Raw genomic sequence first — 17,500 nt, 5'->3', positions numbered from 1 at the left:
ATGCATTATTCACGTGTCACATGACCCGTGTCAGGGAGGGGCCTATTCGACTAGCACGTTCTTGATATTCTGGTTCGTTCTAAATTATTGGCAAAACTTAAACTTAACTAGTTTGGGCTTTGACATTCACATTGTCTACTTGTACTTTTACTTGAGAGGAGTTGTTGGTTCATTTTTTTAAATTATATGAAGAATTGTATCCATGCGTTTTTTTGAAGACAAATGTCTGCCACGCATACATGTTTGCATCCAAATCAAAAGCCAGCAGGCAAAATCTGCTGAAACACACTTAAATTTGAGAGCAAAGACATCTATCTCTTTTTCCCCTAATAGACCAGTAAGGGTCATTATCTGCCTAAATAGAATATACTATTATAAAAATAATAATATAATAATTATCTTCCCCGTGCTAACACTAACTCTCAAATACAGGCCAATCCATCTTGAGCAGCATTGAGACTTTGCAAGCTGTGATGCTGCCTTCATGCCAGGCGCTGGCATTAACATGCGGAGGTCAATCTCTGAAATGGGCACTGTGGGCACTGAAATGGTTTCACTTCAGTGCTGTAAATCACCGGTATACGCCCACGAGAGGGTACCGGCGACGAGAGGGCACCGACGCCACCCTCGGTGTAGTCTCTGCCCACATGGAAAAGGTCCCGATGCCACCCTCGGTGTAGTCTCTGCCCACATGGAAAAGGTACCGACGCCACCCTCTGTGTAGTCTCTGCCCACATGGAAAAGGCACCGACGCCACCCTCGGTGTAGTCTCTGCCCACATGGAAAAGGTACCGACGCCACCCTCGGTGTAGTCTCTGCCCACATGGAAAAGGTACAGACGCCACCCTCGGTGTAGTCTCTGCCCACATGGAAAAGGTCCCGATGCCACCCTCGGTGTAGTCTCTGCCCACATGGAAAAGGCACCAATGCCACCCTCTGTGTAGTCTCTGCCCACATGGAAAAGGCACCGATGCCACCCTCGGTGTAGTCTCTGCCCACATGGAAAAGGTACCGACGCCACCCTCGGTGTAGTCTCTGCCCACATGGAAAAGGTACCGACGCCACCCTCGGTGTAGTCTCTGCCCACATGGAAAAGGCACCGACGCCACCCTCGGTGTAGTCTCTGCCCACATGGAAAAGGTCTGCAGAAACCCACGGGGGCACACTTGACCTGTGCAACACTGGCATGATGAGTCTGTGGTAAAGCGTGGTGAAGCGTGGTAAAGCGTGGTGAAGCGTGGTAAAGCAGATCTTTTTTCTGTCTATGTTCTTGTATATGAAACAAGGTGTGATTGTGTGTGTGTTAACACAGTGTTGTCTTATAGACTTGGGCCCCCTATACACAAATTAACATGTATGAATTGTGCAGTCTTTTTTCCGACATGGATTATGCCACCCCTTGTCCTCTTAAGCGTATCATGATCCCCTGTCCTGTCTGATGGTGGACATGCTTGAGTTAAATGAGCTTTAGAATAGTTTGATGTGGTGCATTTTATGCGTTAGGCATTGTTTGTTTTGTATGATGACGTCATGTTTTATGGGGTGTCATTGTTGTCGTGGTTCGTGTGGGAAATGCAGATTGTGGTCTTGTGTGGACACATTCTATTCGGAATCTATGCTAATTCTATTTGAATGTTGAATGAATTCTAGTGGTGATTCCATTCTGTCTGTTTTCATTGTCAGAAGCTCTGTTTTTTTATTAAAGCTCTTCTTTCCCCCTCTTTCACTCTTTGTCTCTACCCCCCTCTCTGTCTCTCACTCTTTCTCTCTATCTATCCCCCTCCTCTCTCTCTCTCTCTCTCTCTCTCTCTCTCTCACTCTTTCTCTCTATCTCTCCTCATTCTCTGTCTCACACTCTTTCTCTCTATCTATCCCCCTCCTCTCTCTCTCTCTTTCAATCTTTCTCTCTATCTCTCCCCCTCCTCTTTCTCTCTCTCTCTCTCTCTCTTTCTTTCTCTCTCTCTCACTCTTTCTCTCTTCTCTCTCTCTCTCTCACTCCTTCTCTCTATCTTTCCCCCTCTTCTCTCTCTATCACTCCTTCTCTCTATATCTCCCCCTCCTCTCTCTCTCCTCTCTCTCTCTCACTCCTTCTCTCTTCTCTCGCTCTCTGTCTCACTCCTTCTCTCTCTCTCTCTCTCTCACTCCTTCTCTCTATCTCTCCCCCTCTTCTCTCTCTCTCACTCCTTCTCTCTCTCTCTCACACTCCGTCTCTCTATCTCTCCCCTCTTCTCTCTCTATCACTCCTTCTCTCTATCTCTCCCCCTCCTCTCTCTCTCTCCTCTCTCTCTCACTCCTTCTCTCTCTCGCTCACACTCCGTCTCTCTATCTCTCCCCCTCTTCTCTCTCTATCACTCCTTCTCTCTATCTCTCCCCCTCCTCTCTCTCTCTCTCCTCTCTCTCTCACTCCTTCTCTCTTCTCTCGCTCTCTCTCTCACTCCTTCTCTCTCTCTCTCTCACTCCTTCTCTCTATCTCTCCCCCTCTTCTCTCTCTCTCACTCCTTCTCTCTCTCTCTCCCCCTCCTCTCTCTCTCTCTCCTCTCTCTCTCACTCCTTCTCTCTTCTCTCGCTCTCTCTCTCACTCCTTCTCTCTCTCTCTCTCACTCCTTCTCTCTATCTCTCCCCCTCTTCTCTCTCTCTCACTCCTTCTCTCTATCTCTCCCCCTCTTCTCTCTCTCTCTCACTCCTTCTCTCTCACTCCTTCTCTCTATCTCTCCCCCTCTTCTCTCTCTCTCACTCCTTCTCTCTATCTCTCCCCCTCCTCTCTCTCTCTCTCCTCTCTCTCTCACTCCTTCTCTCCTCTCTCTCTCACTCCTTCTCTCTCTCTCTCTCACTCCTTCTCTCTCTCTCTCTCACTCCTTCTCTCTATCTCTCCCCCTCTTCTCTCTCTCTCACTCCTTCTCTCTCTCTCTCTCACTCCTTCTCTCTATCCCTTCCCCTCACTTTCGGTGTCTCTGCCCACCTCTCACAGGTTAGTGCTGATGCATATTAACGCTGTGTGTGTGTGTGTGTGTGTGTGTGTGTGTGTGTGTGTGTGTGTCATCCTCCGTTAGCATAAGAGCAGTCCGTCCCTATGCATACGTGTGTGTGTGTGTGTGTGTGTGTGTGTGTGTGTGTGTGTGTGTGTGTGTGTGTGTGTGTGTGTCATCCTCCGTTAGCATAAGAGCAGTCCGTCCCTACGCATACGCGTGTGTGTGTGTGTGTGTGTGTGTGTGTGTGTGTGCGTGTGCGTGCGTGCGTGTGTGTCATCCTCCGTTAGCATAAGAGCAGTCTTACATACTCTTAAATCTCATACTTTATGTGGTTCTAGTCTGCATCTCTGTGTGCCGGTGCAATTCATGTAATAGATGGGAAAAGGATTATACCTGCAGTCGATTGCCATTTCTAAGCCTATTTGGAGAAATAGGTAATTGGATTTAGATGGTGTTTTTTTAATGCTGGAACTCTTTAGACTCATACGTGTGTGTGTGTGTGTGTGTGTGTGTGTGTGTGTGTGTGTGTGTGTGTGTGTGTGTGTGTGTGTGTGTGTGTGTGTGTGTGTGTGTGTGTGTTGTCATTAGCGGTTGTAATGTATTCTTTAACTCACGGTGCCTTCCTGCTGGATTCAATCCATTCCCTCCCTCCTCCTTCTCTCCCCCTTTCTCTCTCTCTCTCTCTCTCTCTCTCTCCCCCTCTCTTTTTCTATCCCCCCACCTCTGAAAGGACAAGTGCAGAATGCTAATAATTGGTGTTCAAAGTGGAGGGAGGTGTGTGTGTGTGTGTGTGTGTGTGTGTGTCTACATGCATGTAGGCGAGTTGGAAGGCTATGATTCGCTGCTGACAGACAGAAAGAGGGAGGGAGGGAGGGAGGTGAGAGAGAGAGAGAGAGAGAGAGAGAGAGAGGGAGTGAGCGTGCGTGCGTGTGTGTGTGAGAGAGAGAAGCGGAGAACGAGAGAGAGAGAGGGAGTGAGCGTGCGCGTGTGTGTGTGTGAGAGAGAGAAGCGGAGAACGAGAGAGAGCTCACAGCCACCATCAGCTCCTTTTCTCTCCTGCAATTCGCGCAGTGCTCATCCGCAGCGCCTATTGAACACACACACACAAAAACACACACACGCAGGAACAGCGAAAGAAAGGGAAAAGAAGACCCAGGAAGATAAAGGAATAAAGGGAGACTGGGCAGCGTGCTGGTGTGCATCACACACACACACACACACACACGCTGATCAGAGGAACCTGGAGAGAAGATGGACAAGGATGTCCTCACTAAGAGACAACTCAAACTAGTGGACGTCACAAGCAGTCACAGGAGGAGACGACAGGGACGAGATCACACGGATGGACGGAGTGACGGAGGAATAGACGGATAGAGGGATAGAGAGAGAGTGGAGAGAGGGGGGGGGGTGCGCAAGTGGAGACTCCTGACTTTCCACGCGAGGCGAGAGGAGAGGAGAGGACAAGAGTGTGTCCATCTTGAGTGCGGGAGCAACAGGAAACGTGGCTAATCTCCGCCGAGTGAAAGAGTGCGATCTTAATCGTCTCCTCGCGCGGCCGACCTGCCTTTTTTTAAAAAAAGATTTCCAGGCTATCTTTATCTTATCAGCACCACAGGTCAGCCTACTTTTTTGCCTTTGTCAATTTTTTTTTTCTTTTTTTCTTTGCTTTTTTTCTTCTTTTTTTTTGTACGAGATTCAGATATCCCGGAAACCCAAAACATTGTTGGTGTTTTTAGACGTTTCTCTTTTTTTGTTTTGGAATCCCCTTTTCCTAACCGGGAAATAACGTCACACTAGTTGACTGTGTTGTGTCCGTGTTTGTGTACAAGTGAGCGAGTCTGTGTGTCTGTGTGTCAGTGTGTGTGTGTGTGTGTGTGTGTGTGTCAGTGTGTGTGTGTGTGTGTGTGTGTGTGTTTTGCGCCTGATTCCACACTTCCGCCCCAATCTCCACCCATCTGTTGGATGCTTGGCTGTTCCTTCTCACCTCTGAGAGTCTCTCTGGCCATCTGTGATCCGTCAGAGCCCTTCGCTCGTGTGTCGTCTCCCCCGAGCCACTTGTTCTCTTGGCTTCAGTCCTCTCTCTCCTCCCCAGCTCCCTTCTCTGACCCCCACCACCACCCCGGGGACCCATAGGCCACCTGCCTCCCAGCAAAGAGTGACCATCCCTGGGCTGTCGGACCTGGAGGGGTTCCATTTAACTCAACAACAGAGCCAGAGTTGGAGAGGATCTCTTGCACTGGGCGGCCATTTCTCTTGCACTCTTGGCGTGGAGTTTTAAAAAGCGTGGAATATATCCCTGGATTCTGCACTTGTGTTGTGGCGGTGGACATTGCTGCTAACGAAACTGGAAGGATCATGTTTTCAGTTGTTTTTCTGCCTTTCTGCTCGTTTTTCAGCGCTGCATTTTTAATGCCATATTGAGCACTCTGTGATTTTGTTCCTCCCGCACACTGACTGAGCCCACCGGATGCCCTCAGGGCTCTGCCGACTTCACCGTCACCTGACGGAGCAGAACCCACCTTTCTGGCTGAATGTTTAGAGGCTGGACGTATACGTTTATCTCTCTACGACTGTCCAGCGTTGATTACCCTCAGGACTGTCCCTGCCAATCAGCTGTGTGTTAGAGGGCCGCAGCTCGTCATTTTGTGTTTTTAACAACGAAACTCTGAAGGGGGCAGGTTTTTATTATTATTATTATTATTGAGTGAAAAGGACCTGCTAAGGTGCCTTGATTGGCCGTCGTCTCAGCCAGTCCTGTGTGTGCAGTTTGGTCCTGCTCGAAAAGGACCTTGCGAAGGTGCAGTGATTGACAGCTGCTCTGTCCAATCCTGTGCGTGTGTGTGCATCCTGGTCATGATCGGTGTGAACAGCCTTCACTCGTCAGGACGTCTGCGCTCACGCTCACTCTGCTCCGTACGCTACAGCCGCGACTTCCGCATGATGGACCCCTTCCGCTACCCCAGAACCCCGCGCTCGCGCTCCCTCAAGCCGCTGGTGTTCCCCGACCTGCTGGGCAAAGCCCAGGATGGGCAGAACCACCCACAGGCCCGCTTGAGGAGAAAGGTAGGGAATCGGACGCTTTTCTAGCGGAGACACACACACGCACGCACGCACACACACACGCACACAGACGGACTCTATTTGACCAAATAAAGGTTCTTTGTGTAGCTAGGTGTTGGCTTGCACCCTGTTGGCAAGAGAGGCTCTATGCACTTTACCATTCGAGTACTATGATGGCTGGTTTCATTGCTGTTCAGATTTCTCACCAATTAGGGAGGCAAAGTCCCCGTCGGTAGAGTTTCAGTAGGAACCCTTGAGATCTGGGACAGGGGTGAGAGGTCACAGAGGTTAAAGGTTAACGCTCTGTGTCTACTACTAGTTACTAAACTAGAAAAGGTTTTCCATGTGATTTATTGATTTATTTATTGGTCGCTGTCTGTAGGAAATGGCAAAGCATTACATTTTTTAAAAAGCAATTAACCAAAATACCCTGAAAATAGAAACCTAGTTCACCAATCACTTTCACCCAGTCCGTAAAGATGCTATCTGTTTATGTTCCAGCCAAGAAAGGTTGCGTTCGAAGTTATCGTTCTGGACTGGCAGTGTTTTCACCGAATACTGTATGATTTCAGAATCAATACAAACGAAATAGCTTCTCTCTAATCTGTAATGAAATAGCTTATCTGCAAAAGGCTTAATTAGTGGACAGTTGAGCCTTTAAATATGCTCCTCTAGTGACAGACCAGAGAGGTCTGAAGCCTCCCTGAATGTGATCTCTATACAGATTTGACCCAAATCGAGCTGTGTGTATGTGTGTGTGTGTGTGTGTGTGTGTGTGTGTGTGTGTGTGTGTGTGTGTGTGTGCGAGCTGGATCGGCACATCATGTCATGATCCCTGAATGTGTGTGTGTGTGTGTGTGTGTGTGTGTGTGTGTGTGAGCTGGATCGGCACATCATGTCATGATCCCTGAATGTGTGTGTGTGTGTGTGTGTGTGTGTGTGAGCTGGATCGGCACATCATGTCGTGTGTTTAGTATGAATCCTGCAGCTGCTGCTCTGCCTCTGTGTGCAGAAGGGGCTTGTTTGCCATGTGGAGCTGCATCCTGATGGCTTCTGTCAAGACTAGTGTGTGTGTGTGTGTGTGTGTGTGTGTGTGTCTCTAATGTGTGTGTCTCTAATGTGTGTGTCTCTAATGTGTGTGTCTCTAATGTGTGTGTCTCTAATGTGTGTGTGTCTAATGTGTGTGTGTCTAATGTGTGTGTGTCTTTAATGTGTGTTTGTATGTGTGTGTCTCTAATATGTGTGTGTTTCTCTAATGTGCGTGTGTGTGTATGTGTGGGTCCCTAATTTGCATGTGTGTTTCTGTTTTTCTAGTGCGTGTGTATGTGTGTTTCTATAATGTGAGTGTGTGTGTGTGTGTGTGTGTGTGTGTGTGTGTGTGTGTGTGTGTGTATGTGTATGTGTCTCTAATGTGTGTATATGTGTGTGTGTACGTGTGTGTGCGTTCTCTCTGCACTGAGATCGAGTGGGGCAAGGTTGATGGAACATGAATAGGGAGAAAGGGTGCTGGCCTCCAATCGATCTGATTAATTGGGCACACAGATAGACATACGCACGCACACACACACACACACACACACACACACAGGCATAGACATGCACATATGCACTCACAAACACAGAAATAGTCAGAGACTATGTACACGCACACACACACACACACACACACACACACACACTTCCATTAGCACCCCTCCTTCCTGAACTCCCTCGCCCTCTGGGGTAATGAGGGCAGCGTGTAGGAGTGTGTGTGTGAGTGAGTGTGTGTATGAGTGATTGTGTGTGTGTGTGTGTGTGTGTGAGTGACTCTGTGTGTGTGAGTGTGTGTGTGTGAGTGATTGTGTGTGTGAGTGATTGTGTGTGTGAGTGACTCTGTGTGTGTGTGTGTGTGTGTGAGTGATTGTGTGTGTGAGAGTGAGTGTGTGTGAGTTACTGTGTGTGTTTATGTGAGTGTGTGTGTTGCTGCTCTCCCCTCTAATGGCGTTCAGTACAGGAGACGTGTCTGGTCTCCACAGTTGCATGTGTTCCATGTGTTCATTCAGCAGGCACACTATGTCAATGTGATCCAGAGCTGTGTGTGTGTGTGTGTGTGTGTGTGTGTGTGTGTGGGGGGGGGGGGGGGGGGGGGGGGGGGTAGTAGTGTCGAATCAGTTGGAGGGGAGGCCGTGGGTTCCTGGAAACACTCGAGCCCGTCTTTCATGAATATTCACGGTGATGGTCCGTGTCTTCCGTTTCCATAGCAACGATCATGCGGGGCCTGACGACGGGGAGCGAGTCCCACTGGTGGGTGCAGGGGTCCTGAGTGTGAGATCAGCGAGTCTAGAGAACGTGTCACAGTGAGACGTGAAAGAAGGCCGTAGCTCGGAGACACTCGTCAGAAAAAAGAGGACAAATCACTTTAATATCAGACAGTAGGATTGACTGAGAAACACACACCCACACTGACACAGACACACTGACACTGACACACACACACACACACAGACACACAGACTCGCTCACTTGTACACAAACACGGACACAACACAGTCAACTAGTGTGACTTTAATATCAGACGGTAGGATTGACTGAGAAACTTCTATACAAGAAGGTAGACGGATAGGTAGAAACACACCATCTCTCTCTCTTTCTCTCTCTCCTTCCCTCTCCCTCTCTCTCCCTTTCTCTTTCTCTTTTGTTCCACCTTTCTGTGTGTCTTAGGCCTTTATTTGTAAAGTTTGTGACACACACACACACACACACACACACACACACACACACACAGTGGTTAATTCAGAGTTAGATAATCTTTGCCTTCTTCTGTGCTGCATGTGGGGGATGAGCATATGCAGTGTGTTAACACACACGCTACATCACTGATTCACGAGGCAGAACATACAGATACACACACACACCACACACCACACACACACACACACACACACGCTACATCACTGATTCACGAGGCAGAACATACAGATACACACACACTCCACACACCACACACCACACACACACACACACACGCTACATCACTGATTCACGAGGCAGAACATACAGATACACACACACACACACACCACACACCACACACCACACACACACACACACACACACACACACACACGCTACATCTTCACTGAATCACGAGGCAGAACGTACAGACACACACACACACACACACATACACACACACACTCACACACACACGCTACATCTTCACTGATTCATGAGGCAGAACGTACAGACACACACACACACACACAGACTCACACACACACACACACACACACATATACACACACATATACACGCACGCACACACACACACACACGCTACATATTCACTGATTAACGAGGCAGAACGTTTATGAGACAAGTTCATTCCAAGGAATCAATGGCTCGTGAAGTGTCTATAGCCACTACTATGAAACACTTGAATTCATCTTGATTTTGTTTCCGAAATCTTAATAGCAACCTTTAGGGAATACTAAAGAGACCTTAAATAGAAACACACTTATACATCCTTTGTTGGTATTTAGAAGTAAGTGTGTTAAGACTCAAACCCATGCACAAGTTTAATGATAAAACTAAACAACTGATTGAAGCAAATTCAACATGTCAGGGATATCTTTTCCTTTGCTGGCTCGACAAACCCTAAGAACCACAGTCACGCATAACTGAAGTTCATGACGTTGGTTATCAACTTGTTACGTCAATCCCGGTTTTCCCATTCTAGCTACGCGGTGACGTAAAAGAGGTGGTGTTGGCACCAGATGACCCATCTAGCTATGAGCGCGGTGACGTAAAAGAGGTGGTGTTGGCACCAGATGACCTTTGAGCGCGATGACGTAAAAGAGGTGGTGTTGGCACCAGATGACTCATCGCAAACATGGAAAGGTCTAGACTAGAGCTGCATATTTCACGCCAGAAGAACAAACCACAATCATTAACAAATATGAGAAATGTAATTCTATAATTAAAAGTTCAAGTTAAAAGCAACTCATTTGCTGCAGTCAAAGCCAGAAAGGAAAGCTGGACAAAAATTGCCAACTGTGTGAATGAACAAGTAAATAGACTTATCAATATCTCTGCCCCATCATCACGGCACAAATGGATCTGATGGCAATCACAGTTGTGTATTCCATTAAATTAATGGGTTGCTTAGATGTGTTCTTATGGCGTGTAAGTCAATATTAAGCTGAGTGTTTTAAATGGAACGGTGACGCTATTTTCCAGGAGAACTGTTTGGTCAGAAGGCGGTGCTTTTCTATGCGTTGATCTGTTAGGTGTGCAGCAGAAGTTACCATGGCGATGTAACCCGGTTATAAGTGAATCTCCGTTGTGACGTTGAAACCTCAGGGTTAAACCAGAAGTTACCATGGCGATGCAAACCTCAGGGTTAAACCAGAAGTTACCTCGCCAAAACCCCAACATCCTGATTTGCAGTACATGCCGCGGATCGCATTCAAACAACATGGGCCTAATTATCACAGAGATATTTCATTGAAGCGAACCTACAGGCTCAATTTAACAACACAAACCTAGCATAATTAGCATCATAATATCATCATTATTATTATTATTATTATTATTATTATTATTTCATAAATGCCCCCAAATGTTTACAAATGGAAATGCCTCCAAGCAAGCTCAGTTTTTGGACCCCGGTACTTCTGGGTGGTAGGGTGTTTGCAGTGGGACACAAATAGAGCCGTGATCTGACTCCTGATCTGACTCCTGATCTGACTCCTGATCTGACTCCTGATCTGACTCCTGATCTGACTCCTGATCTGACAGCATGAGTGAGTGTGTTCCTAATGAGTTTTTTAAAAAGCTGGAGATGCAAACGGTTCTGGTTGTATATGAACAATCAGAATCAGAATCAGGTTTTATTGGCCAAGTAAGTTTGCACAAACAAGGAATTTGACTTGGTAAAGTGACTCTCAGTGTGCTTACACAAAATATACAACACAATACAATACAATACAAACAAACAAACAGTGCAACAGTGCAATGGACTAACAAGACAACGGCTTTACTTTGCAAACAGAACAACACAGTCACTTAAGTGGGAAGCCAAACAGAACAACACAGTCACTTAAGCGGGAAGCCAAACAGAGCAACACAGTCACTTAAGTGGGAAGCCAAACAGAACAACACAGTCACTTAAGCGGGAAGCCAAACAGAACAACACAGTCACTTAAGCGGGAAGCCAAACAGAACAACACAGTCACTTAAGTGGGAAGCCAAACAGAGCAACACAGTCACTTAAGTGGGAAGCCAAACAGAGCAACACAGTCACTTAAGTGGGAAGCCAAACAGAGCAACACAGTCACTTAAGCGGGAAGCCAAACAGAGCAACACAGTCACTTAAGTGGGAAGCCAAACAGAGCAACACAGTCACTTAAGTGGGAAGCCAAACAGAACAACACAGTCACTTAAGTGGGAAGCCAAACAGAGCAACACAGTCACTTAAGTGGGAAGCCAAGGGCTAGATCTGATTTTGCTCTGAGCTAGTAACATCGTCATCTATAACTCAAATAAAAACTAAAATATAAAATAAGAAAATAAAATAAAGAGATAAAAGTTAACATACAAACGTCTGTGCATGTTTTCTACCAATGCGTCTTCGCACCGCTAACACACAGGCTAAGGACCGCTAACACACAGGCTACGGACCGCTAACACACAGGCTAAGGACCGCTAACACACAGCCTACAGACCGCTAACACACAGGCTAAGGACCGCTAACACACAGCCTACAGCCCGCTAACACACAGGCTAAGGACCGCTAACACACAGGCTAAGGACCGCTAACACACAGGCTAAGGACCGCTAACACACAGCCTACAGACCGCTAACACACAGGCTAAGGACCGCTAACACACAGCCTAAGGACCGCTAACACACAGCCTACAGACCGCTAACACACAGGCTAAGGACCGCTAACACACAGGCTAAGGACCGCTAACACACAGGCTAAGGACCGCTAACACACAGGCTAAGGACCGCTAACACACAGGCTAAGGAACCATGTGCATTACCATCAAACAAACTATCAAACGCACAATAGTGGCCTGTTCCTCCAAACCAGGTCAATTAAGCCAGATTTAGAACCATCCTTGAGATGTAGGCCTCTGTGGTCAGTTGTGTAAAACAGACCTGTCGTGCCGCTGTAATGTAACAGCTAGGTAAGTCGGTTCTGTGAGGGGGCAGGAGATTTAGCTTCTGCAGACCCCCCTGACTGACTGGCACACGGTTGGTTACATTTACATTTACATTTAGCAGACGCTTTTATCCAAAGCGACTTACAATGTATACACATTTTACATTTACACTGATGGCACACTGCACATCAGGAGCAATTAGGGGTTCAGTGTCTTGCTCAAGGACGCTTCGACAGGGAATCGAACTAGCAACCTTCTGATTACTAGACAACTTCTCTACCTCCTGTACCACTGTCGCCTGTGGTTAATCAGACCCACATGCACTCCCGGTATTAGCATTAGTGATGAGGTGACAGCTTCAGACATTATTCATGTGCTGTCACAGTAAAGTGCACAGAAAAGTGCACAGAAAAGCTGGTTGAGATGGAGAGGTGTTGAGACGTTGAGAGATCTGGCCGCTCGTGTGAGGCCCCCAACCACTAGCACGAGGGATTTAACACCTTGTCCATTTCCGATGTTCTCCAAGTGCATTTTCAAAGAAATGTTTTCTATCCGGAATCATTGCAAGATGCTAGATATATATCTTGTATCTTATATGAATAGGTTTGTATGGAAAGTGGAACATGTATATGTTGTGCGTCGCCTTTTTAAATGGAAGGAAACTAGAAGTTTCACAGGCAGGCAGGCAGGCAGGCCGGCTGTCAGGCTTGGTTAAGGTAACAGATCTGAAGGAGTGAGATCAGGAGATGGTCGGATGTCCCTCATGATGCAGGTCATAGCAGTCCAATCGTTGCTATGCTGTGTGTGTGTGTGTGTGTGTGTCTCTCTCTCTCGCTCTCTCTCTCTCACTCTCTGTGTGTGCGTGTGTGTGTGTGTCTATCTCTCTCTCTCTCAGTGTGTGTGTGTGTGTGTGTGTGTGTGTGTGTGTGTGTGTGTGTGTGTGTCTCTCTCTCTCTCGCTCTCCCTGTTTGTGTGTGTGTGTGTGTGTGTGTGTAGGCAGTCTGATGTACTTTATGACTCATGTCATACCAGGCAGATTGCTGCCAATATGATCAGCACCTCTTCACTTCTCTAGAGATCCAACCCGACCAATCAGAATCTCCGAAGAGGAACTCTCTTCACTTCTCTAGAGATCCAACCAGACCAATCAGAATCTCCAAAGAGGAATTCTCTTGCTCTTTTATATGCTCCCTCTGCTATTCTCTCTCTCACTCTTTCCTTCTCTGTCTGTATCTCTCTCTCCATCTCTCTTCCTCCCTCTCTTCCCTGTATCACTCTCACTCTCTCTCTCTGTCTCTCTCTCTGGAGATTTTCCGAGGAACACTTTTCTTCATGTCTGACCTGACCAATCATGTTAAGTCATCCTCCTGTCCGTTAGCTGCCAAGGGCCTATGAGGAGGAGGAGGATGAGGAGGTCAAGTCGTGCCAGCCCAGTTTGATTTATTCCTACATTTCTATACTGTGTGTGACACTATAAAATCACTATAATTACCATTAGGAGCAGCAGGTCCAAGTGGCTAATGTACTGACAGTGGAGGACTATATCAGTGGAGGACTATATCAGTCTATCTCTCTCTCTCTGTGTGTGTGTGTGTGTGTGTGTGTGTGTGTGTGTGTGTGTCAGTAGAGGATTATATCAGCCATATATCATAAACACCAGCCCACACTGGCACCATACCATGGATGCCACTCGGTTGGCATTTAGATTTGTGTGTGTGTGTGTGTGTGTGTGTGTTTTGGATTTAAATGGAAATGCAGGAGACTCCTCCTGGCTGTCACAGTGCATTTGCCCAAGGGAGACTCTGATCTCCTGTGTGTGTGTGTGTGTGTGTGTGTGTGTGTGTGTGTGTGTGAGTGAGACTGAGTGATGCTGATTTTGCTTGCCTCTGTGTCTGTCTGTCTGTGTGTGTGTTAATGTGACAGGCTGAGTGATGCCAATCTCCTGAGCACTGCTTTATCAATGAGGGAAAACACACACACACACACACACACACTCCCATCCAACCAAGGACAGCCTAGCGTCTCTTCCTGTCTGTGACGGCAACTTCATTCAGATCCAGACACATAATCCTCATTTTTGAACACCGCAAACGATCCCCCGGTAAACCGGGATATAAAAATTGACGTTTTGGTTGAATGGTTTCTTGAGGAGAATAAGTAGGATGGTCTTGAAATCTTCGTATGACTGCCTTATTCATTAAGGGTTATGAAGCATTATAACAGTGTCGTTATTGACAACGACTGACTGGAACAGAAGCCCATCCATGCCAGAGTCACTATCTGGATACCCAACCTTAAACTGGACTGAACTCTTTCAGTAATGTTTAGTAATGCTCCTCTCTATCTGGTTCGCACAGCACTCTGTTACCTGTTATTACTCTGGAGTACCTCTGGAGTACGTCTTAACTCTATATTACATGTTATTATTCTATATTACATGTTATAACTATATTACATGTTATTATTATTCTATATTACATGTTATAATTCTATATTACATGTTATTATTCTGCAGTGCCTTTTGTTATTCTAACTGACTGAGATGTTAACATTGAAAGAGGACACATGGAAATGCCACTAGTGTCATAGAGCTCTATGTTAGTGTACTGAGTCTCATAGAGGTGTGTGTGTGTACTGAGTCTCATAGAGGTGTGTGTGTGTACTGAGTCTCATAGAGATCTGAGTCTCATAGAGGTGTGTGTGTGGTGTGTGTACTGAGTCACATAGAGCTCTATGTTAGTGTACTGAGTCACATAGAGATCTGAGTCTCATAGAGGTGTGTGTGTGTGTGTGTACTGAGTCACATAGAGCTCTATGTTAGTGTACTGAGTCTAATAGAGGTGTGTGTGTGTGTGTGTGTACTGAGTGTCATAGACACATAGAGCTCTGTGTTAGAATACTGAGTCTGAGTCTCATAGAGGTGTGTGTGTGTGTACTGAGTCTCATACAGCTCTATGTTAGAATACTGAGTCTCATAGAGCTCTATGTTGGGGTACTGAGTCTGAGTCTCATAGAGGTGTGTGTGTGTGTGTGTGTGTGTGTGTGTGTGTACTGAGTCTCATATAACTCTATCTTAGGGTACCATCTGCTCTGAATCTCTCATAGAAATTTCAGATGGTGAAACATCTGTATGGTTTGGTTTGTACCCTTACCCAGATTCTCAAAATGTTAGTATGTGTGTGAGAAAGAGAGAGAGAGAGAGAGAGAGAGAGAAACTGTGTGTGTGTGTGTGTGTGTGTGTGTGTGTGTGTGTGTGTGTGTGTGTGTGTGTGAGAGAGAGAGAGAGAGAGAGAATGTGTGAGAGAGAGTGTGTGTGTGTGTGTGTGGGGGGGGGGGGGGGGTATCCGTGTGTGTGTGTGAGTGCTTTTGTTCCTCAGAGGTTAATCATATGTTTGCTTTGCCTCTACAGCACCTGTACAACTCCATCAAGAATGAAAAGATCCAGTGGACCATGTAAGTGTGTCGTTAGCAATACATCTTGTGTGTGTGTGTGTGAGCGCATGCTGCATATCTGCGTGTGTGTGTGGGGGGAGTGTGTATCTGTGTGTGTGTGTGGGGGGATAGTGTGGGTGCTTGGTGTGTGTGTGTGGTTCGGTGTGGTGTGTACACATCTGTGTGTGTGTCTTTATGTGTCTGTGTGTGAGGGGGGAGTTTGTATCTGTGTCTGCATGTGGTATGTGTGTGCGCATATCTGTTTGTGTGTGATGGGTGTGTGTGTGTGTGTGGTAGAGTGTGTATCTGTGACTGTGTGTGGTGTATGTGTGTGCGCATAACTGTGTGTGTGTGTGTGTCTGGCTGCGTGTGATTGGTGTGTGTGCATATCTGAGTGTGTGAGTGTGGTAGAGTTTGTATCTGTGACTGTGTGTGGTGTATGTGTGTGCGCATAACTGTGTGTGTGTGTGTGTGTGTGTCTGGCTGCGTGTGATTGGTGTGTGTGCATATCTGAGTGTGTGAGTGTGTGTGTCTGGCTGCGTGTGGTGGGGGCTGTATATAGTGTGACTGATATACTGTGACACACACACACACACACACACAGACACAGGGTTATCTTGTCAGCAGGTTGTACTGAATGCATGACCCCTCTGAAGTGGCACACACACTGTGTTGACCACAGATTGATGTGTGTAGGAAATATTGTTTTTCTTCCCCGCTCTCTTTTGTGGTATATCTCTGGTGTTTTTCCTCTCTCCTCTTTAAGCCTTTCTTTCTATCTTTCTTTCTGCCTCCTCCTAGCTCTGTCCCTTTCTCAGTCTTGGGATTTAGTGTGTGGTTCAGTTAGAGAGGCCTGATGTGTGTGATGTAAGCTTGAGCTGTGTGTTGTGTGTTGTGTATTATGTGTGTTGTGTATTATGTGTGTTGTGTGTGCTGTGTGTATTATGTGTGTTGTGTGTTGTGTATTATGTGTGTTGTGTATTATGTGTGTTGTGTATTGTGTGTGTTGTGTGTGCTGTGTGTATTATGTGTGTTGTGTGTGTGTGTGTGTGTGTGTTGTGTATTATGTGTGTGTGTTGTGTGTGTATGTTTGTGTGTGTTGTGTATTATGTGTGTATTATGTGTGCTGTGTGTGTGTGTGTGTGTGTGTGTGTGTGTGTGCTATGAGCTGTGCTACCTTGTCTGTGCTCTGTTGTCCGCCTCCAGTAGTGGAGCCACTAGACCCACACACATGCAGCGCCCCACACACATGCAGTATATGCAAGCCATGCAGCGACCCACACACACATGCAGTATATGCAAGCCATGCAGCGACCCACACACACATGCAGTATATGCAAGCCATGCGCCGACCCACACACATGCAGTATATGCAAGCCATGCACCGACCCACACACATGCAGTATATTCGGTATATGCAAGCCATGCAGCGACCCACACACATGCAGTATATGCAGTATATGCAAGCCATGTAGCGACACACACACATGCAGCGACCCACACAAGCCATGCACCGACCCACACACATGCAGTATATGCAGTGCCATGCACCGACCCACACACATGCAGGACAATGGACAGCACGGTGTTAGGTGTTTGATTTGCGTCCACCTCGAAGTGCATTATTTTCTGCAACCCACACTGCTGATAGGTCCATTATGCCTATAGTGACCATTTATCCTAAGTGTCCCTTTGTTAAGTCACGTTGTTGGCGTTGACTGGGGGTTCTTTGACGCTTGTGGTGTGAAAATAAATGAAATCCAAAGCGGTCCAAGTACAGTTCCAAGTGGTTGGTTTATTAACAAAATGGATGGTACAACTTGTGGGTAGTAAATAAATCAATAAATAAAGTTTCAGAGCACAAAGAGCAGCGAGGCCTATCCTCCAGCA

At 46.8% G+C, this 17,500-nt stretch overlaps 1 protein-coding gene and 1 long non-coding RNA gene across 8 annotated transcripts in view; both read right to left on the bottom strand.

The window, feature by feature from the left end:
* LOC116218758 overlaps window positions 1-4,323 on the bottom strand; it is a 15,926-nt gene extending 11,603 nt beyond the window's left edge. The window contains exon 1 of the long non-coding RNA XR_004163029.2: window positions 4,175-4,323. This is a non-coding gene — a long non-coding RNA (uncharacterized LOC116218758). The remainder of the gene's footprint in view (window positions 1-4,174) is intronic.
* Window positions 1-17,500, bottom strand: part of LOC105893717 (SEC14-like protein 1) — a 436,978-nt gene that overhangs the window by 111,577 nt on the left and 307,901 nt on the right. The window lies entirely within an intron of this gene.

The sequence above is a fragment of the Clupea harengus genome, chromosome 23 (genome assembly GCF_900700415.2).
Source record: "Clupea harengus chromosome 23, Ch_v2.0.2, whole genome shotgun sequence".
Lineage (NCBI taxonomy): Eukaryota > Metazoa > Chordata > Actinopteri > Clupeiformes > Clupeidae > Clupea > Clupea harengus.
The sequence above is the reverse complement of the archived record's forward strand: the minus strand, read 5'-3'. Positions and strand labels throughout refer to the sequence as shown.